We start from the raw sequence: 21,409 nt of genomic DNA on the forward strand, positions 1-21,409 counted from the left end.
AATTCATTTTTCTAAAAGATACAAAGCAGCCAAAATACTTAAATGATTAACTAGACTTGATCTGTGTCCTGGCTGTGGCAGCTTGTTTTATTTGTTAGGAGTTTGCTATATGTTTTAGGGGCATTTATTTTTGTATTTCTGGGCCAAGAAAAATCTATAATATCTATACATTGCTGGAATGATTGTTTTAATGACATGTAGCAGTTGAATTAGAGAAGGCAGATGGCTTGTTGTATAGATTGAGACTAAAAGTAGACAGGAAGGTTTTAGTATGCACATCACTCCTGATGAAGTCATTACTGATGAAAGGTGTTGAGTGTGCATGGCCATGATAAGATCATCTTACAATCCAGAAGTCTCATTGCCACAGAACCTAAGTGGTGAGGGAGTAAGCTGAGCACAGTTCATAGTGTTATTATAGCATTTTACATTGTGAGCTGTATTTTATATGCCATTACTTAAAATGCAACACTTTTACGCTATGAAAAGTTTTGTTTCCTTTGTGCTAATGCTAAACTGAAAGGGGATACTAACAGAGGTATAAAGGAAAGAGAGAGAGCCATATGTAGTGAAGTGTTGTAGATTGATTTTATAAGGTGCTCTTTGACCATTAGTACTGGCAGTCAGCACCATTTGATGAGTTAATTTATTTAAGGAAGAGTAATTTGATGGCTACCAGTACTGAACATGTGGTTCACAGCACTTTCAAAACAACACCATCTGCACTTGATTTTTGCATTTTGCCCTGAAGAAAGGGCTGGGTTGAATACATATAGACATAATGAACTTATTACTTGAAGAATTGACACCTAATACTGATTTGTTTTGCACAATGTTGTACTTTGTGGTTTGATTCATTTTATTGCACTTATTTGCACATTATTGAAGTATTATTGGAAATTGTGTCCATAGCTGCATTCTCCACAGCACACTACACATTGTTTGCCATACTACTGTACATTTGTGAAACACATGGGTAAATTTTTTGTAAAATGACTAGCTTTAAAGTGTTCCCAAAATAACAATGAATCATAAAAAAAATGTGACATACTTACACTACACCCATCTTGAAGACGTAAATGAAAATAGTATTGACAACAGCGTTGAGAATGTTTACTGCTAAACAAATGAAAAACTGAGGCCACAGAATACTCTAGAAAAGGAAAATGTATGTTTGTGCATGAAAATAAATTACTTTTTAGAAAAATCTTGGAAGACTTTCACAAAATCATAAAGTGCTATGCATAAGTCTATAATACTAGCTGCAGGTTGTAAGACCTAAGATTGATCAGCCATTGCTATATACACCACCTATCTACTTAAATTATAGCTCCTGCGTTATTTTGCATTACACTTTCCTCTTTTCACCTTGCTACTACCAAAGAGGTCACTAAGGTCTCACTACCTGCCCCCTGGATCCTGTCCCCTCACAACTAGTACGGTCACCCTCTTCTTCCATCCTATGCTCCCTCACTCACATCTTCAATCTCTCCCTCTCTACTGGTGCTTTCCCCTTCCCTCTAAAGCATGCGCACATCAGTCCCATACTTAAAAAGCCCTCTCTGGACTCCACCAGCCTGAACAACTTAAGACCCATCTCCCTGCTAACATTTACCTCTAAACTCCTAGAACGCTTAGTCTACAATCGCCTGAGCTCCCTCCTCACCGACAACAACCTTCTTGATCCTCTACAGTCTAGCTTTCGCTCACTACACTCCACTGAAATTGCCCTACTAAAACTCACTAATGATCTACTAACAGCTAAAACCAATGGCCACTACTCCATACTCTTACTACTTGACCTCTCTGCGGCTTTTGATACGGTTGACCATCTCCTCCTCAAAAAACTCCACTCTCTTGGTCTCAGAGACTCTGCTCTCTCCTGGTTCTCCTCCTACCTATCGCAGCACTCCTTCAGTGTTACCTATAACGCTGCCTCCTCCTTTTCACTCCCTTTTTCTGTAGGGGTCCCTCAAGGTTTTGTCCTTGGACCCCTTCTCTTCTCCATCTACACCTCCTCCCTTGATTGCTTGATAAACTCCCATGGCTTTAAGTACCATCTCTATGCTGATGACACACAAATCTATCTTTCTATCCCTCACCTCACCCCTTCAGTCTCCTCTCGCATCACTAACCTACTAAGTGACATATCAGCATGGATGTCACTCCACTTCCTCAAACTCAATCTTTCCAAAACTGAGCTCTTAGTATTCCCCCCAGCCTGTGCCCCCTCCCCTGACCTCTCCATCAAGATCAATAACACAATCATCAGTCCCTCTCCTCATGCCAGGTACTAGGTGTAATCCTAGACTTCCATCTGTCCTTTCAGCCCCAAATCCAATCACTGTCCAAATTTTGTAGACTTCACCTCCGCAACATCTCCAAGATACGCCCGTTCCTAACCTCGGAAACCACTAAGCAACTTATCCACTCCCTTGTTATATCTCGCCTTGACTTTTGTAACTCCCTCCTCATTGGCCTACCTCATCGCAGGCTATCCCCTATTCAGTCTATCATGAATGCTGCTGCCAGACTCATCCACCTTACTAACCGTTCTGTATCTGCCACCCCTCTCTGCCAATCCCTCCACTGGCTTCCTATTGCCCAACGGATAAAATTCAAAACACTAACAATAACGTATAAAGCCATTTATAACTCTGCCCCAAATTACATCACCAATCTTGTCTCTAAATATCACCCAAACCGTACTCCCCGCTCCTCGCAAGATCTCCTACTCTCTAGCTCCCTTGTCTCCTCCTCCCATGCTCGACTTCTCCAGAGCTTCCCCCATCCTCTGGAACTCTCTACCCCAATTTATCAGACTATCGCCTACTCTGCCCACTTTTAGGCGATCTCTGAAAACCTATCTCTTCAGGGAAGCCTATCCTGCCCTAAGCTAATACTGGAATCTTCTACTCTTCCAACCAGTCCATCCCCCACAGTTACTACATTTTGTACCACTAGCCCCTCCCTCCTAGATTGTAAGATCCAAGGAGCAGGGCCCTCAAATCCGTCTTGTATGGAACTGTATTGTTGCTGTATTGTCTCCCATTATATTGTAAAGTGCTGAGCAAACTGTTAGCGCTATATAAATCCTGTATAATAATAATAATAATATGATTTAGAAAGTTGCAATACACCTTCTGAAGCACCTATGTGACCGCTTCTAGGTTTATTAAGGCAAAGCACATGTAAACCATACCAATGAACACATATTTTAATCCTAATTAATTTTTTTTTTGGGGGGGGGGGGGGGGACATATCTTTCACCTTGCTTTTGCATGGTTAAAAAGACAACAAAAATATCATAGGAAAATGTAAAAAAAAGTACAGATATGTGAGGAGATGCTAGAAGCTTCAAACTAGCCACATGGAAGAAAAATATATTTGAAATATATTTTAAAAATATTCTTCCCAAATATATTGACATATATTTGAAATACTAAAATTTTGGCCATATTCATGGTATTTCAAAATATATTTCAATAAATATATACTGTATGTTGAAATGCATTTTTTATATATTACAAATTATATGAAAAATATTTCTAAAGATATATTTTTTTTAAATATACTCTTCAGTTTTTTTAACATATAAAAAAGTAATTTTAACATATATTTTACATATATTTGTAAATGCATTTAAAAAATGTAGATTTGTATTTATATTTTGTAATAAAAAATGCATTTCAACATAATATATATATATATATATATATATATATATATATATATATATACACACACACACACAATAAATATATATATATATATTTATTGAAATATATTTTGAAATATATTAGATATGGCCAAAAGTTTGGTATTTCAAATATATGTCAATATATTTGGGAAGAATATTTTTAAAATATATTTAAAATATATTTTTCTTCCATGTGGGTATTTATCATCTCTATAAGCCTGTGCCTGAAGTAAAATCAAACTGTTAGGAGGTCAAGGACCCCAAGCACCAGGGCAAGAGATAAATCAAAGGCTAATGCCCAAGCTCTGCTCCTTATTTTGATGACACATAAATACATATAATATAAAAGTGTTAAACAGGAGAAAACACCTGAAAATAATGTGAAAATACAGAACTTTTACCTGATTTTGTAAATATTTGAATTGCAGTTGCTGAAGAAATACTGCCTGTAGTGAACATTAGAAGCATAAAAAGTACAATTTAGCACATACATAGTGAAACGGAAAGTAGCATTTTATTGTGCCTAGTGATTTCCCATCACGTACTGCCCCAGTGATAGAGTCAAAAGCATGTCTGTAAAATCCTATTGACTTTACTTGAGCAATGCACATGGCAGTTCAGAGAGTGTGTTTGTTTTTATGCGGCATTTCCTACTCACATGCATTTGAACTGCAGGCAAAGCAGGTTAAATATAGCCTATATTTATCAAATGCTTCATTTGCCATTCTAATGCATGCATTTGATTAGCAAATGTAACCTTCGAGAACACCCATTAAGATGAGTTCCAAATCTAAAAAGGACGCTTTTAGGTGATAACCCATTTTAGGTTTTTATTTTTTTTACTTCCTGTCAAATTGCTAGTGGCCAGCATAGCAAGAAGTGAAGAGAAATCTTTCCAATGGTTACAAACTGAAAACATTTTGGTCAGAATGACCAGTCAGAAAGATGTAAATAATATTCACCAAGAGGTAACACACTTCCTGTCCTAGGCTAGCACCTTTAATGTACTGTTCTGTTTCTTTAAAGGAGCAGGATTATAGGACATCTGCCTCTCTCCTCATCTCCATATATGGGAGATGTTCTGTAGTCCAGAAGAAGCTGAGAACAATGCTTACAGGTAAAAGTCAACAAAGACAGAATGTACGGGAAAGTCAGCTCACTAGGTTTCTGGCTAGAGAAACAGGTTTTTTTTTCTACACTTACCAAGTAAATATAACAAAAAAATGTTCAATCGTATATTGAACTAAAAGGAAGCAAATAAGAAGGTTATCATTGGAGTTCACTCTTTAAGCTCTTCTTTGAAGTCCCATCAGCAGTGCTGCCTCTGCTAAAGAGCCCAGACGTCACCAAGATCTCTGTGAACCACAGCATTGCCACATGTTGCCTAAAAACTAGAAAGTGACGGTTCCACATATTACTTAAAGTTTGTAGAGAAAAGGGGCACCTGGTTGCCAAATGAGAATGTGTCTCTTCAAACTTTCAACTAAGCTACTTTTCCATATTTATTGTTTAACCGGGTTTTTAGACTGTTCCTTCAACAGCCAGCCATTACCAGTCTTATGAAATGTACTTGCACATATGATATTCCATTCCTGGCACTCTGAAGAATTACAATAGTAGAAAAGATACTCCAGTATACTCTGAGACTGCACAGGGTAAGACAGGGAGCCTATCGGAGTGTGGGAGCTCTGGATGTTTGACCAGTTTGCCACCCTCTCTAACACTGACTCTTTGTTTTTTTATGCCTTGTAACTCCTTCCTGCCTTTAAATCCAGCATGCTCTGCTCACGTGAGGGAAGGAGGCTGGGACTGTACACAAATGGAGTGAATATGACAACTGTGTCCCCTGACCATGGTGATGTGATGGTTTTGAGTAGTGGTGGCTACTACAGTGATTCCCTGCTTCTACAAAGATCGACCATGGAATATGTATAGTCATGGGGCAGCACGGTGGCTAAATGGTTAGCACCTCCGACAGTGCAAGGGTCGTTGGTTTGAATCCGAACTACGGCACCCCCTGCCTGGAGTTTGCATGTTCTCCCTGTACCTGTGTGGATTTCCTCTGGGTACTCCAGTTTCTTCTCCCACTCCAAAGATATGCTGGTAGGTTAATTGGATCCTGTCTAAATTGGCCCTAGTATGTGTATGTATGAATGTGGGTTAGGGACCTTAGATTGTACACTCCTTGAGGGTTAGGGACTGATGTGAATGTACAATATATACAGTTGTGTTCAAAATAATAGCAGTCAGATATCACTAACCTGATCAATTACTGTTTTTGGTAGAAATTATATTTCTACATGGCAAATAATTTACTAGCAGGTGCAGTAGAGTAATAGAAATCCAACAGACCCAACAGTCATGACATGCATGCTGCTGACTCTGTGTAATTGAATCACTAATTGAAAGGGGCATGTTCAAAATAATAGCAGTGTGGAGTTCTATTAGTGAGGTCATTCATTCTTTGAAAAACAGGTGGCAATTATTGCCCTTATTTAAGGAAGGAAGGCAGCAAATGTTGTACATGCTGGTTACAGTGCATTTCTCTCTGAAATTCTGAGGAAAATGGGTCATTCCAGACATTGTTCAGAAGAACAGCGTACCTTGATTAAAAAGTTGATTGGAAAGGGGAAAACATACAAAGAAGTGTAGAAAATGATAGGCTGCTCAGCTAAAATGATCGCAAATGCTTTAAAATGGCAACCAAAACCTGAAAGACGTGGAAGAAAGCGAAAAACTACCATTCGAATGGATAGAAGAATAGCCAAAATGGCAAGGACTCAGCCAACAATCAGCTCCAGGAAGATCAAAGAAGATCTAAAGTTACCTGTGAGTACTGTTACAATTAGAAGACGCTTATGTGAAGCCAAGCTATCTGCAAGAAGCCCCTGCAAAGTCCCACTGTTGGAAAAAAAAGACATGTGCTGAAAATGTTACACATTGACTGGCCTAAAGAGAAACGGCGCAACATTTTGTGGACTGATGAAAGTAAGATTTTTCTTTTTGGGTCTAGTGGCCGGAGACAGTTTGTCAGACGACCCCCAAACACTGAATTCAGGCCACAGTACACTGTGAAGACAGTGAAGCATGGTTGCGCAAGCATCATGATATGGGGATGTTTCTCATACTACGGTGTTGGGCCTATTTATCGCATACCAGGGATCATGGATCAGTTTGAATACATCAGAATACTTGAAGAGGTCATGCTGCCTTATGCTGAAGAGGAAATGCCCTTGAAATGGGTGTTCCAACAAGACAACGACCCCAAACACACCAGTAAACGTGCAACATCTTGGTTCCAGACCAACAAGATTGACATTATGGAGTGGCCAGCCCAATCCCCGGATCTTAATCCAATAGAAAACTTGTAGGGTGACATCAAAAATGCAGTTTCTGAGGCAAAACCAAGAAATAGAGAAGAACTGTGGAATGTAGTCCAATCATCATGGGCTGGAATACCTGTTCACAGGTGCCGGAAGTTAGTTGACTCCATGCAACACAGATGTACAGCTGTTCTCAGAAATAGAGATGAGCGAAGTATTCAAAAAATTGGATTCGACTGATTCGGCGAATTCGTGGAAAAATTTCGATTCGAGTCGAATATATTCGTTGCGAATTTAACTTATAAAAGGGTGTTTCTAGGCTTCAGAGAGACTTTATATTAGTGCAGAACACTGTACCTTTAATTTAAATGCCCTTGGAGTCTGCTGGGGAAGAGAAATAATACTGAAAGTCAGTATAACATGCAGATGAGTGCCGTCGATCTTAGAATCACCACACACTTCACTCATTTGGGCAGTCACGGGGCCAAAACCAGAGTGTGGAGCCACAGTGTGGCGGTGGAGGCAGCAGCAATGGGAGGCCATACAGCACCCTATGACAAAAATGGAAACCACCAGGAGTGTGAGGAGACCTGAAAGTGGCACATGGCAGAGTGTGGCGATGGAGACAGCAGCAATGGGAGGCCGTACAGGGACCCATGACACACTCTGGACCTGGCAGCAGCATGAGGAGGCGGTACAGGGGCCCATGACAGATTACGGGCCTGGCAGCAGCATGAGGAGTTGGTACGGGGGCCCATGGCAGATTACGGGCCTGGCAGCAGCAATGGGAGGCCGTACAGGGACCCATGACACACTCTGGACCTGGCAGCAGCATGAGGAGGCGGTACAGGGCGCATGACAGATTACGAGCCTGGCAACAGCAACTTGGACAGGAGGACGTTCAGCTTCTGCACCGTCGGGTGCGTGCTCGCAAACTGTTGTCTCTTGGAAACGGATTCCAAGAAAGACTGCTGACGGAATCCGTGAAGAGGAGTAGCAGGAGAAGGAGCATCTGAACGAGCGGAATATGCCAACAAGCGACAACAGGGGCCCATGACAGATTACGGGCCTGGCAGCAGCATGAGGAGTCGGTACGGGGGCCCATGGCAGATTAGGGGCCTGGCAGCAGCTATGGGAGGCCCGTAATCTGCCAGCACCCTATGACAAAAAATGGAACCCACCAGCAGTGTGAGGAGACCTGAAAGTGGCACATGGCAGAGTGTGGCGATGGAGACAGCAGCAATGGGAGGCCGTACAGGGACCCATGACAGACTCTGGACTTGGCAGCAGCATGAGAAGGCGGTATAGGGGCCCATGGCAGATTAGGGGCCTGGCAGCAGCTATGGGAGGCCCGTAATCTGCCAGCACCCTATGACAAAAAATGGAACACACCAGCAGTGTGAGGAGACCTGAAAGTGGCACATGTTTGGGGCATGATTCATGGCGGATTTAGTCAGTTGTGTCAGGAACTGGTGGTTTGAAATCCAGACTAATCCACGCCTGATTCATTTTCACAAACGTGAGTCTCTCCACACTTTGGGTGGACAGTCGTGTCCTCCGCGGAGGTGCAATACCTCCTGCCGCACTAAACACGCGCTCCGATGCCACGCTACTGGCCGGGCATGACAGCCTTTCAAGGGCAAATTCAGCTAGTTGGGGCCAAAGGTCAAGTTTCGTTGCCCAGTAGTCAAGGGGATTGTCTACCTCGGTTGGCAGGGTGCTGTCCAAGTAGGCCTAAGCCTGTTGTTTGAGGTCCTGCTCCAGTTCCACCTGATGCTGCTGCTGCTGTGGCTGGTTAGTAGTTTCCTCACTGCGCTGGTGAAGAAAGCTACTCATCATCGACTGCAGACTGAGGCAGCTGCTGCTGGTGGAGCTGCCACTGCTCCTACCACCCCACCCCTCCCCTGCTGCCATGGCAGCGGAACGCGAGCGCACAGGGCCCACAGTGTCTGAGGATGGACCTTGGCGCAGACAGGCAGAGACCAGCTGACTACATAGGTGGTTTTTATAGTACGTTATTTTGGCCTCCCTCTCAGCAGGTGTGAAAAAGGCCACCATTTTTGAACGGTAGCGAGGGTCCAACAAGGTGGACAGCCAAAAGTCATCCCTCTGTCTGATGGTTATTATTCGGCTGTCGGTACGCAAGCAAGCGAGCATGCTATGGGCCATTTGTGCCAAGGAATGCGAGGGACTCCCTGCCTCCATCTCCACAGCATACTGCCACGGTGCGTCTGGGTCCTCTGTCTCCTCTTCCTCCTCCTCTACCAGATGCTCCTGCTCCTCCACTCCTGTCCGCTGAGTGGAAAAACCACCCATTTCACTCAATAATTCCTGAGCACCAATGTCCTCCTCTACCTCCTCCTCTTCTTCCTGTCCTGCCCCCACAGGGGTCATGTGGCGTTGAGATCTGTGCGCCACGTCTACCGCACCCTGACCAGCCATTGTTAACAGCATTTGTTCCAGGACGTGCAACAGAGGAATGACGTCGTTCATCCCATAGTCCTGCCGACTCACGAATAGCGTGGCCTCCTCAAAGGGCCTGAGCAAGCGGCAGGTGTCACGCATGAGCTGCCAATGGCTGACATCTAAGTTACACAGGGGAGTACCTTTATCCGCTTGTAACATCAGGAAATCGGTGATGGCCTTTCGCTGTTCGTAAAGGCGGTCTAACATGTGTAGGGTTGAATTCCACCTTGTTGCAACGTCGCAGATCAGGCGATGCTGTGGAATTCCGTTCTGCCGCTGCAGCTCAAGGAGGGTGTGCTTTGCGGTGTAGGAATGGCTGAAATGCATGCAAAGTTTACGTGACATTTTAAGGATGTCTTGCAGTGGGATGGTGGATTTTAGGAACCGCTTGACAACCAGATTGAACACGTGAGCCATGCATGGCGCATGGCACAACCTTCCTTGACGCAGAGCAGACACCATGTTCTTTCCGTTGTCGGTCAACATGGTTCCGATTTTTAGTTTGCGCGGAGACAGCCATCTGTCGATTTCTCTGTTCATTACACTCAGAAGTTCCTCCCCTGTGTGACTACGTTCGCCAAGGCATACCAGGTGCAGCACAGCGTGACACCGTTGCGCCCTGCACATGTGATATGCCGGTCAGGTAATGGGACTTGGCACGGGAGTGGCGGCTGAGGACACGAAGGAAGAAGAGGTGGTAGAGGCGGACATGTTTTGTGGACCAAGGACGTGCAAACGTGGAGGCAAAAGCGGCTTGACCTGTCCAAGTTGCTGGTGTCCCTGACCGTAGTTACAGCTCCACACGTCGGCGCTGCCGTGCACTTTGGCAGAGACCGACATGCTCAAAGACTGGCCCACCATCTCTTCTACATGTGAATGCAGGGCTGGCACTGCCTTTTTGGCGAAGAAATGACGGCTTGGCACTCTCCACCGCGGCGCGGCACAAGCCATCATTTCTCGGAAAGGTGCTGAGTCCACCACTTGGAAAGGGAGGGACTGCAGCACCAGCAACTTGGGCAGGAGGACGTTCAGCTTTTGCACCGTCGGGTGCGTGCTCGCAAACTGTTGTCTCTTGGAAACGGATTCCAAGAAAGACTGCTGACGGAATCCGTGAACAGGAGTAGCAGGAGAAGGAGCATCTGAACGAGCGGAAGATGGCAACGAGCGACAACTCCCCTCAGCAGAGGTGTTGGAGCCTTGACTGGCTGATAGAGGGCGACTGACGTCGGGTGACGGAGCAAGTAACGGAGCGGGTGATGGAGCGGGGGCTGGGGCGGGCAGAACCGCCGTATCTTTATCACTGTTTTCCCAGGCCACCAAATGGCGACGCTGCATATGCTGCCGCAACGCTGTAGTCCCAACATGGGCCCCCTGGCCACGCTTGACTTTCTGGCCACATAGTCGACATACGGCTACGTTTACTTCCTCGGGCGGCTTGACAAAAAATTGCCACACCGCCGAGTAGGAAACTTTGCCCCCGATACTCCTCACTGGCTGACTGCTGCTTCCTCCGTGCACACCGGCACCACTACTGGCCGTGGTGGTAGGCTGCAGTGGAGCTGGTGCTGTACTCCGTGGCCGTTTGCCTCCACTGACACTGCTGCGACCCTGCTGCCTCCTGGGCAACCCACCGACTGTTTTGCTCGCTGCCAAGCTGCCACAGTTCTTCTCTTGAAGATGCGGAAGCAATAGCCTGATGACGACGAGGCTGCCAAGTGCGATCAGCCTCCTCATCATCAATTAGGGTCTCCGCCTCACTACTAGCCCCCTCGGCTGCGTGTGGGTCAGGAGACAGACCTGTCTCTAGACCGGCTACCGAGCCACTCTCCTCGCCACTACTTCTTCGCCTGGCTGCTGAAGAGGCGGATGTCTCCCCCCGTTCCTGACCGCCCTCTGTTTGCTCTTCCTCACTGTACAGTGGGGCTGAGCCCACAGCATGCGATACTTCGCTTGGTGAGGGAACACCAAAGGACAGGGGCAGGTAGAGGACACGTGATTTCAGTGGGCTTGGTCCCGGGCCATGCCAACTAACGGTTGTGTCTGACGTACCCACCGACCATTGGCTGTAGGTGTCAGAGGTGACCTGGGAAGAGGAAGACGACCGAGCCAACCAATCAATGACGGCAGGGTTGTCGGTGGAGACACGACCGCTGGATGACACCGGGAGCACTGGCCTCTGGCTGCGAATAGTGCTGCCTCGACCCCTTCCTCTGCTGCCACGTCTGCTCGCTCCTAAAACATTGCCTCCTCTGCCACTCCTCTGCATGTTGTCTGACATACTCTTTAATTAAACGATTCTGTGTCCCTGAGTAACAATTCTGTGTCTGTCCCTGAGTAACAATTCTGTGTCCCTGAGTAACGTTTCTGTGGCCCTAAGTAACAGTTCTGTGGCCCTCAGTAACAATTCTGTGTCCCTCAGTAACAATTCTGTGTCCCTCAGTAACAATTCTGTGTCCCTCAGTAACAATTCTGTGTCTGTCCCTGAGTAACAATTCTGTGTCCCTCAGTAACAATTCTGTGTCCCTCAGTAACAATTCTGTGTCCCTGAGTAACAATTCTGTGTCCCTGAGTAACAATTCTGTGTCCCTGAGTAACAATTCTGTGTCCCTCAGTAACAATTCTGTGTCCCTCAGTAACAATTCTGTGTCCCTCAGTAACAATTCTGTGTCCCTGAGTAACAATTCTATGTCCCTAAGTAACGTTTCTGTGGCCCTAAGTAACGGTTCTGTGTCCCTCAGTAACAATTCTGTGTCTGTCCCTAAGTAACAATTCTGTGGCCCTAAGTAACGTTTCTGTGGCCCTAAGTAACGTTTCTGTGGCCCTAAGTAACGTTTCTGTGGCCCTCAGTAACAATTCTGTATCCCTCAGTAACAATTCTGTGTCTGTCCCTGAGTAACAATTCTGTGTCCCTAAGTAACAATTCTGTGGCCCTAAGTAAAGTTTCTGTGGCCCTAAGTAACGTTTCTGTGGCCCTAAGTAACGATTCTGTGGCCGTAACTAACGTTTCTGTGGCCCTAAGTAACGTTTCTGTGGCCCTCAGTAACAAATCTGTGTCCCTCAGTAACAATTCTGTGTCTGTCCCTAAGTAACAATTCTGTGGCCCTAAGTAACGATTCTGTGGCCCTCAGTAACAATTCTGTGTCCCTCAATAACAATTCTGTGTCTGTCCCTAAGTAACAATTCTGTGGCCCTAAGTAACGTTTCTGTGGCCCTAAGTAACGTTTCTGTGGCCCTAAGTAACGATTCTGTGGCCCTCAGTAACAAATCTGTGTCCCTCACTAACAATTCTGTGTCTGTCCCTAAGTAACAATTCTGTGGCCCTAAGTAACGATTCTGTGGCCCTCAGTAACAAATCTGTGTCCCTCAGTAACAAATCTGTGTCTGTCCCTAAGTAACAATTCTGTGGCCCTAAGTAACGTTTCTGTGGCCCTAAGTAACGGTTCTGTGGCCCTCAGTAACAATTCTGTGTCCCTCAATAACAATTCTGTGTCTGTCCCTAAGTAACAATTCTGTGGCCCTAAGTAACGATTCTGTGGCCCTCAGTAACAAATCTGTGTCCCTCAGTAACAATTCTGTCTGTCCCTAAGTAACAATTCTGTGTCCCTAAGTAACGTTTCTGTGGCCCTAAGTAACGATTCTGTGGCCCTAAGTAACGATTCTGTGGCCCTAAGTAACGTTTCTGTAGCCCTAAGTAACGGTTCTGTGGCCCTCAGTAACAATTCTGTGTCCCTCAATAACAATTCTGTGTCTGTCCCTAAGTAACAATTCTGTGGCCCTAAGTAACGTTTCTGTGGCCCTAAGTAACGATTCTGTGGCCCTCAGTAACAATTCTGTATCCCTCAGTAACAATTCTGTCTGTCCCTGAGTAACAATTCTGTGTCCCTAAGTAACGTTTCTGTGGCCCTAAGTAACGTTTCTGTGGCCCTAAGTAACGTTTCTGTGGCCCTCAGTAACAATTCTGTGTCCCTCAATAACAATTCTGTGGCCCTCAGTAACAAATCTGTGTCCCTCAGTAACAATTCTGTGTCTGTCCCTAAGTAACAATTCTGTGGCCCTAAGTAACGTTTCTGTGGCCCTAAGTAATGGTTCTGTGGCCCTCAGTAACAATTCTGTGTCCCTCAATAACAATTCTGTGTCTGTCCCTAAGTAACAATTCTGTGGCCCTAAGTAACGTTTCTGTGGCCCTAAGTAACGATTCTGTGGCCCTCAGTAACAAATCTGTGTCCCTCAGTAACAATTCTGTGTCTGTCCCTAAGTAACAATTCTGTGGCCCTAAGTAACGATTCTGTGGCCCTCAGTAACAAATCTGTGTCCCTCAGTAACAATTCTGTGTCTGTCCCTAAGTAACAATTCTGTAGCCCTAAGTAACGTTTCTGTGGCCCTCAGTAACAATTCTGTATCCCTCAGTAACAATTCTGTCTGTCCCTGAGTAACAATTCTGTGTCCCTAAGTAACGTTTCTGTGGCCCTAACTAACGATTCTGTGGCCCTAAGTAAACGTTTCTGTGGCCCTAAGTAAACGTTTCTGTGGCCCTAAGTAACGTTTCTGTGTCCCTAAGTAACGTTTCTGTGGCCCTAACTAACGTTTCTCTGTCCCTAAGTAACGTTTCTGTGTCCCTAACTCTCTTCCTGCATACAGCCAGGTCTGCCTCTGTTGAATGACTGGAGGCAAATGGAGAATTCTAAAATGGCCACTATTTATAGCTCGACCATTACACTGTGCTGGCTGGCTGGCTGCTGATTGGCTAATGCGATCACATGTCATGAATGAATGCATTATGGGTCAGCGCGCCTTGTCTGCGCGCCTTCCCAGACATCCCCGCTCCGTCGCCGCACATGTCGCCGCCATTTTAGGAAAAATTTCGATTCGCGCATCCAAAGTCTGCTTATTTTCAGATTCGACGCGAATCGAAATTTTCCTAATATTCGAAACGAATTCCACTTCGCCTACTTCGATTCGCTCATATCTACTCAGAAACAGTGCTTATACAACTAAATATTAATTAAGTGATTCAAAGGAAAGCAAAATCTTCAAACATTTTTCAGTTTATATAGTGAATGTTTGAGTTTGTATAGAAGAATACAAACACTGCTATTTTTTTGAACAATGTAACAATGGTAAAAAAAAGTGTGATTTTTCTATCAATTAATTTTTCAATTTGTTCCAGCATCCTACCCAAGCCAGATACAATTGGCCTTCTAGGAGGTTTCTCTCTAATATTATGTATTTTCAGAAGTATGTAGAAAGTGGTAGAAATATGATTGGTGCTTTTCTTTCTCTCTCTGAGGCAGATTATCTACTCCAAAGGTTTTCCATTCTATTTCATGTAGTTCTCCGGTCACACATTCAAAAAAATGTCTGTAAATATGTGTTATTTCAAAAGACATTGCTGCGAGTCTATGCCAGGAGTTGCTGCCTATGCATATTGTACTGAATGGAGTTTAGGCAGGCTAACGCTCATTATAGATTTTTAATTTGGAGAATACGAGTATCTACATTATGCATGCATATGTGCATGACTTGAGCCAAGTATACTTCTGGAAGTTTCCCAAGCTTTCATGCATGACTTCCATGCAAATTATTATGTTAAATTTCTACTTTAGAAGAAATAATAATTCACATATTTGGTTGAGAATTGAATCGTGCCTATGCCTAGAAATTCATGCAAAGTGTTGGTGCTCATGCCCAGTTTATGATATAGTCTTTTAATAATCCATGACAACTTTGAATTGGCGAATATACAGAAGATGCACAAGTGTAAAAGATTACCGAGTTAAGAGCAGGTTTAAAAACCATAGCCTTGCATAGTTTGAAATTTTTTGAGGTGATGGTGATTTTTGCACTTAGTTGCCTTGGCTCCTTTAATGCCATAGTCGGTTGGCAAATCCTATTTGCAACTGTTGCTATGTGACATCCATGTTAGATAATTAGCAGAGGTAAGTGCGAGTCTGCAATTTGCATAATGTTGCCCATTTTTAAGAAAATTGTGTATTTTTTAATTTTCAAGAATTTTTCCTTTTTGTATTTAAAAAAGTATTTATGTGAGGAACACTCGTAGCGGTGCCTATATCACCGTTGTGTATATACTGTCACTTAGCTCTGCCTTACACACCGCCTGCCCTGCCTAATTTATGAAATATGCTATTGCCTGACAATTAGATACTTCACTTCAAACCTTTTTGCAGTTTTACTCAAGAATACAAAGCACTCTAACTTGCTCCTCTTGGAGCCCACCCTACCACTGGTAACATAGAGGTTTAAAGAAAAGCAGTTACAGCAGTATTACCTGAAATTAATTCATCAGAAAATATGAATATAATTTGAATAGAAATGGGTCCCAGGCACAAGAGACAGATTGTAATACAAGAACAAAATACAACTTACAGGTAGAGCGGGTAAAAAGATCATCACATATATTTGCGTTAACCTGAAAATAAATGTATATATGTTTTATTACCGTATGAATATTTTATTCATATGTCTTACGTTTTCAACTAATATGGTGGCTGCCTCTTTCCCCACCTATTCAGTATGTTGCAGCATGCAAAACAAATGTGAAGAAGAATAAGAAGTGCTTTAAAATGTTCTCTGTTTGACAAGCAGTTCCACAGAAACGTGTATTATTAAAAACAAAAATCAACAATGGATAAATGTAGGACAGTTGTGTTACAGAGGGCTCATGCACACTGCAGCTCAAAAAAAAAAAAAAGCTGCCTTCACAGGCGTTTGAGCTGTTATTTCTCTGCCTCTAAATGTGGCATTGATTCTCAATGATGTGGATTTACTAAAAATCAAGTGTAAGTGTATTTGCTCTCATTTCCCTCCAAAGCTTTGTAAATGTGGTAAAGTGTTACTTTGTAAAGAATACCCAATAAGGTGCAAGAAAAATGTAAAAAAAAGTATTTTTGTTTGCACATGAATGGATTGTGGAAATCAGTAGCGCTTTACCACATTTACTAAGCTCTGAGGAAAATGAATACAATGCTCTTGCAAAGTGCACAGTCTATCAGCCTTTAGTAAATCCACTTCATCATGTTACAGCAGGAGAGTTCAAAACTACAGAGCATTGAAAGGACCGTGCAGCTTTGAGCTTACAACTAAAGCTAAGCAGCATTCACCCATTATTGTTAGTTTGCAGAAAACTTTTTTTTTTTCATTTTATTCACTTGCTGCCCCACTGCAGTAAATGTACATGGAGGTGCAGGCACAGTCATGTATATATACACACACACACACACACACGCCATCTGACTTTTTCCAGTTTTGGATTGCGCATGGGCGCCCCCTGCTGACCTGTGCTGTGATTGGACACATAACGAGTTTGACAGCTGATTTCAGCCAATGCTTTTGGTTGAAGTCAGCTGATCGGCTGTGTCCAATCACACTAAGGGTTCTGTGTTTACAAAAAACAGATCTCTGTGCATTGGGAACAGTAATCTGTTGTTTTTCTCCCTGCATAGCATGGAGAAAAAACAACCATATAGTAAAGTAAAAGCAGCACATATTACAGACATTATAAATTGTTAGGCACACAATTAACCCCTTGATTGCATCTAGATGTTAACCCCTTCCCAGCCAGTGTACAGTATTAGCACTAATCACTGTATTATTATCACTACTGTTGTCAGTGTCAGTCATTTAGTGTAACTCCTAGCCAGCATCAGCGGGCAATCAGATTGCCCGCCACACTATGACAGTCCCGCTATAAGTCATAGCTGTGTAGCTGTATATATACCATGGTTTGCATATGCAATAACTTTCACACAAACCAATTAATATTCACTTTTTGGGATTTTTTTTTCATGTGGCAGATTAAATTTTGGCCTAAATTTATGAATAAATTACATTTTTTTTTTTTTTTTTATTGGATATGTTTCATAACAGAAAGTAAAAAATTAATTTTTTCAGGGTTTTTTTATAATAAAAAATAAAAACCCAGTAATGAGCAAATACCAAAAAAGATCTATTTGTGTGAAAAAAAATTACATAAATTTATTTGCGTATAGTTTTGTCTGACCTTGCAAATGCCAATTAAAGTAGCATAGTGCTGAATAGCAAAAAAAAATATGCTCTGATCATGAAATGGGTAAAACTTTTTTTGAGGTCAAGTGGTTAAATAATGTGTCCATTGTTTTTAAAAATAAAAAAGCAGCTATTGCTGTAATGCTCACCTTGTCTCCAGTGATGTGCAGAAAATCCACTGCCAGCTTCTTCTGAATTTAATAACAGCCAACTTAATTTAACCCACTTGAGCCAAGGTAGTAATGGACACACTTCTTTACATCAGGCTGGGGCTCAAAGTACAATAGCGCAGAGTGCATTTACATGATAAGTTTGGCTTGACTCCATAGTCCAGCGTTTTTCAACCACTGTGCCGCGGCACACTAGTGTGCCGTGAGATATTGTCTGGTGTGCCGTGGGAAAAATTGCAATTTCATCCGTAACATGTGGCCTCGGCTGACAAATAGACCAATCATTAGAACAGCAATGGGCAAACTACGGCCCGCGGGCCGTATATGGCCCGGCGGACCTTTTATTCCAGCCCGCGGAGCGTGATACTGTCAGGATGATCTGTCCCCCTCGACGTATCTGCGCATGTGCCGGAGATCGCCGATCGGCTGCTAATGCCTGAAACTGGCACATGCGCAGATACGTCGAGGGGGACAGATCCTCATAGGAGACAGATTTTCATGCTACACCGGAACGGCGAGAGGAACGTGCGGAGCAAAGGTAAGTGAATTGACACAGGGGGGCTTGGGGACTTAATATGGGGGATGAATTAATATGGGGGATGAATTACTATGGGGGATGAATTACTATGGGGGATGAATTACTATATGGGGGATGAATTACTATAGGGGGGATGAATTACTATGGGGGATGAATTACTATATGGGGGATGAATTACTATGGGGGATGAATTACTATATGGGGGATTAATTACTATAGGGGGGATGAATTACTATGGGGGATGAATTACTATATGGGGGATGAATTACTATAGGGGGGATGAATTACTATATGGGGGATGAATTACTATAGGGGGGATGAATTACTATATGGGGGTGAGTTACTATGGGGGATGAATTACTATGGGGGATGAATTACTATATGGGGGATGAATTACTATGGGGGATGAATTACTATGGGGGATGAATTACTATATGGGGGATGAATTACTATGAGGGATGAATTACTATATGGGGGATTAATTACTATGGGGGATGAATTACTATATGGGGGATTAATTACTATGGGGGAATGAATTACTATGGGGGATGAATTACTATATGGGGGATTAATTATTCGATTCCTGCCAGAATATCAGCTTTGTGTTCAGCCAAACAGGCCCAGGTTTCGCACTGAGTAAGTAAACAGAAATATGAACAATTATAAAATACTTTATTATTTCATAATAAAGTAATTATAAAATAATTTCTTTGTGTTTGATTCCTATTCAAGAGAATGACTTTATATATAGTCAATATAGGCACAGAGGTAAATTTTTTTAACATTTTCTAATGGTGGTGTGCCTCGTGATTTTTTTCATGAAAAAAGTGTGCCTTTGCACAAAAAAGGTTGAAAAACACTGCCATAGTCAATTAATAATTTGTTTCATACATATTGTTTGTTAAATGTGAGAGGACAGAAGGTGGTAACACTAACCTGGCAATATCTGGGTTCTGTTTGCACAGTAGCAATATCTGCTCTGTATTAATAAGGATTGCCCAGCAGGGGAAGCAGCACAGCATTAGAATAAGAATTGCTCTCTGCAGGATTGTTCCCACTCGCTTCAAATTCTTGCTGCCATATGTCTGAAAGAATTAATATATACATATACAGATATAATTGTGTAGTAATTGTAGACGTTGAAGCAAAACTCCAGGCAAATGGCTAAATACACTGATGAAATACAAATCTGTTGTCAGGGTGACACCACCATTTCCTACTTCAGTCTTGTATATTCACTTGCCGCCTATTACATGAGACAGAAAGCTGCACAAGTAAACCAGGAAATAAGGGTCCATTCACATTCAGTTGCAGTGCTTTAAAGCACATTGTACAGCAAATCACTACATACACGTTAGCACGTTGTGGTGCCATTCACTTTCAATGCACTCATGTACTAAGACAGTGATCCCCAGACTGCTACCCAGGGCCCAGGGCCCAGAGGCAGCCCTTTATCTGGCTCTTGAGGCATTATTTCTGCCACTGACACCAACAATGGGCTATAATTCATGCCACTGACACCAACAATAGGGCACTATTCCTCCCACTGACCCCAAAAAAAGGGCACTCTTTCTCCCCCTATATGACAGAGATAGAGCACAGTCTAGCCCCCCTAAAGTCTGAATGACAGTGAACTGGCCCTTGGTTTAGAAAGTTTGAAGACCCCTGTACTAAGGCAACGCACATCTGATGCACATGTGTTGTAGCACAGCTACACTACCACATCTCTCAGTGAGCAGCATTGGGAAAATGTTGGATGGTAGATTTTGTTCTGTTTTGGTGCCTATTCATTTGAATGTGTTGTGAATCATAAGGGCTAATTCATGTAAGAACAAATTGCTCTTGCAGCACTTTACTTCTTTGGCATGCGTCCATTCCCGGCTGTGGTAGGGGGAAGTGTGGTGCACAATTCAGCGCACAGCTATCTTTTTTTGTTTTTTGTATAAACTTTATTTCAAGTGTGCAAAAGTACACTTCATTCATGTCACCATACTGCAGCATGATGCACTGCACTGTTGCACAGTGCCATTCTGAATTTTATTACAGCATGCTGTAGTGCAGCACAGACATGGGACACACAGAAAACAATTGTTTTCTGTGTGTCCTTGCAGTGACTATGCACGCTGTCTGAATTAGCCCTACAAATAATTTAAAGCGGAGTTCCACCTGAAAATAAATAAATAAAAGTCAACAGCTACAAAAACTGTAGCTGCTGACTTTTAACATACAGACACTTACCTGTCCCCCGGTCGAGCGGTGTCCTTACCACCACTGGTTTCACCGGCTGTCTTCCCTCCCTGGCACCGGCATCTTCATTATGGGCACCCGGCTGTGACAGCTTGCGGCTTCACAGCCGGGTGTCCACTGCGCGAGAAGCATTGTGCTTTGTGAATGGTCCCGTCGTCTTCTGGGACCTGCCATGTGTCCCAGAAGACTACAGGGAGGGAGGGGGGAGAGGACAACTTCTGCTTCCGATCACCTAGGCGGTCGCAGCAAAAGTGGGAGCGGGTACCTGTCAAATTTGGGTACCCGCTCTCCCGCCCACTCCCCAACGGTGCCAATCCTTAATGGGGAGTGGGGGACAAAGGCTTAAAGCGGAACTATCCCTTTTGGGTGGAGCTCCGCTTTAACTTCCTTTTCCCCATCTTACTTGTATTAACAGGTTATCTTCAAAACACGTACTCATCCTCACAGAGAATCCATTGGTGTCCCACTGTGATCTATTGTTCCTCTTCGGTTGACTGCCTCTTCCTCCTAGGGGGGAGAAGGTTTGAAAGAAACAAACTCCATTTACCACTTTAAAAGCAGTATTAAAGTGGTTCTAAAGGCAGAAGGTTTTTTACCTTAATGCAGTCTTTGCATTAGGGTAAAAAACCTTCTGTGTTTAGCTCCCCCCAGCCTTCCCTTTTACTTACCTAAGCCTGATCTCAAACCAGAGCTGTGCCCTAGAGCAATGGTTTTTTCCTCTCTCTCCTCACTGGACATGGAAGCAGCAGTGGGAGCCATTGGCTCCTGCTGCTGTCAATCAAAACTTGTGAGGAGGGAGTAGGGTCAGGGATGAGCCATGCTTTGTGTGTCAATGGCAAGGAACTTGCTATGGGGGAACTCAGCAGGGGGAGGAGCCAGAAGCGCTGGAGGGGGACTAGAGAAGAGGAGGCTGCACAGGTTTTGCACAGAGCAGCCTCCTCTT

At 43.6% G+C, this 21,409-nt stretch overlaps 1 pseudogene across 1 annotated transcript in view; it reads right to left on the bottom strand.

Annotated features, from left to right (window-relative positions):
- Positions 1 to 21,409, bottom strand: part of LOC149469845 (multidrug and toxin extrusion protein 2-like) — a 147,999-nt pseudogene that overhangs the window by 80,282 nt on the left and 46,308 nt on the right. Inside the window, exons 4-7 of the transcript XR_016311480.1 lie at positions 19,156 to 19,304; positions 15,874 to 15,916; positions 4,102 to 4,146; positions 1,056 to 1,153 (exon numbers count right to left, since the gene is read on the bottom strand). The product of XR_016311480.1 is annotated as a multidrug and toxin extrusion protein 2-like (transcript). The remainder of the gene's footprint in view (positions 1 to 1,055; positions 1,154 to 4,101; positions 4,147 to 15,873; positions 15,917 to 19,155; positions 19,305 to 21,409) is intronic.

The sequence above is a fragment of the Staurois parvus genome, unplaced genomic scaffold (genome assembly GCF_062004578.1).
Source record: "Staurois parvus isolate SC_StPar_1 unplaced genomic scaffold, SC_StPar_1.0 ptg000058l, whole genome shotgun sequence".
In the NCBI taxonomy this organism is placed as follows: Eukaryota; Metazoa; Chordata; class Amphibia; order Anura; family Ranidae; genus Staurois; species Staurois parvus.